Source organism: Arachis stenosperma, chromosome 3, assembly GCF_014773155.1.
Source record: "Arachis stenosperma cultivar V10309 chromosome 3, arast.V10309.gnm1.PFL2, whole genome shotgun sequence".
In the NCBI taxonomy this organism is placed as follows: Eukaryota; Viridiplantae; Streptophyta; class Magnoliopsida; order Fabales; family Fabaceae; genus Arachis; species Arachis stenosperma.
This window is the reverse complement of record NC_080379.1, coordinates 56,052,905-56,054,891: the sequence shown is the minus strand read 5'-3', so window position 1 is coordinate 56,054,891 and position 1,987 is coordinate 56,052,905. Positions and strand designations below refer to the sequence as shown.

The 1,987-nt window shown below is 39.8% G+C and overlaps 1 non-coding gene across 1 annotated transcript; it reads right to left on the bottom strand.

Moving 5' to 3' along the window:
- Window positions 1-1,514: 1,514 nt before the first annotated feature.
- LOC130971413 (small nucleolar RNA R71) lies at window positions 1,515-1,621 on the bottom strand. The gene has a single exon (XR_009082634.1). It is a non-coding gene; the product is annotated as a small nucleolar RNA R71 (small nucleolar RNA).
- Between the last annotated feature and the right edge of the window lie 366 nt (window positions 1,622-1,987).

Genomic DNA, 1,987 nt, shown 5'->3' with positions numbered 1-1,987 from the left:
GTTGTCTTGGAAAAGAAACTCTCCATAATTGGATCTCCTATCAGCCTTGGAAAAGGGATGAGGAGATCATACTAGAATTGCTTTCTCATTTTGGACCAAATTGAGGTCTGGGCGGATATAGTGACATGTAATCCTCCCAACACTTTGATTTGGAAATACATGTGGTATAATCAGTGACCACACTTCATCTCTTCCCATGAGAAATTAAATCAAGGAATTGGAACCCAATCAGTTAAGATTGCCAAGGAGATCACTAGATGCTTTGATTGAGGAAGGGATGAAAATGAATTTGATCCGGAGAATACAACATCTCCTGAGCCCAATGAATTTCCCATTTCTGATCTTACCCATTCTCTTTACTTTCTGCCATTTATTTACATGCTCATTTCCCCAAATCCCATCTAAGATTCTGCACTTTATTTTCTACTATTTACTTTCCCGCCATTTAATTTTCTGCAATTCTCAAACTACATTCTGTTTAGCTCAACTAGCATACTCTTCCAACTAAAGTTGCTTGACCAATCAATCCTTGTGGGATTTGACCTCACTTTATTGTGAGTTTTTACTTGACGATAATTCGGTATACTTGCCGAAGGGAAATTTGTTGAGAGACAAGTTTTCGTGCATCAAGTTTATGGCGCTGTTGCCAAGGATTGATTTTGTATCAACAATGATTAAGTTGGAAGTTCACTAGATTGAGCATTTTTTCTTTTGTTTGTTTACTTTATTCAGTTGTTTACCTTCAGTTTGTTTCGTTTCTTCCTCACACTCTATACCCCCTCTGTTTTCTTTCTTTCTTTATTATTATTTACAATTCTGCCCACTAACCCACTAACTATTTGATAATTTGCACCACTCACACTAACAATCACTCTAACAAGAATAATCTCTTCATTTCATCTCTTGCTATGTGTTTTGTTAGTTGTATGACAGAGAGAAGAGGGGAAGCTTCAACTTCCTTCGATTTAGAACCTGAAAGAACCCTCCGGAGACTAAGGAGGGAAGCAAGAGGGAAAGGGGTTGTTGGTGCCGAGGAAGAGGAAGAGTATTTTAAAACTAACATGGAGGAGAACTTGGAAAATAATCATGAAGGAGAAGCTCACAACCATGCTAGAAAAGGCCCTGCAAACCATGCTGGGCAAGAAAGGAGAGTTCTAGGCTCCTACATCAATCCAAATCCAGGAAACTGTGGAAGTAGCATCCAAAAGCCCACCATACATGCCAACAACTTTGAATTAAAACACCAGCTAATCACCTTTGTTCAGAACAATTGCTCATTTGGAGGAAGTGCTCAAGAAGACCCCAATCAATATCTAACCACCTTCCTGAGAATTTGTGACATTGTGAAGTCTAATGGAGTCCACCCAGATGTCTGTAGGCTGCTTTTGTTCCCTTTTTCACTCAGGGACAAAGCATCCAAGTGGCTTGAATCCTTCCCAAAGGAGAGCTTAACAAATTGGGAAGATGTGGTGAACAAGTTTTTAGCAAGATTCTACCCTCCTCAAAGAATTAACAGGCTGAGAGCTGAGGTGCAAACCTTCAGGCAACAAGATGGTGAGACTCTCTATGAGGCATGGGAGAGGTTCAAGGACTTAACAAGAAGATGCCCACCAGATATGTTCAATGAATGGGTTCAACTTCACATTTTTTATGAAGGTCTTTCTTATGAGTCAAAGAAGGCTGTAGACCATTCATCAGGGGGATCTCTAAACAAGAAAAAAAAACCATTGAAGAAGCCATAGATGTTATCGAAACAGTAGCTGAGAATGACTACTTCTATGCCTCTGAAAGAAGTAATACTCGAGGAGTAATGGAGATGAACCACATGGATGCATTGCTAGCTCAAAATAAGATGATCACCAAGCAGCTAGCAGATCTTACCAAGAAGGTGGAGGAAAACCAAGTTGCAGTAGTCATCACTTCATCACCAGCTCAAGAAGGAGTGAATATAGGAGAAGAAGGTGACTGGGAACAAATCAACTATGTT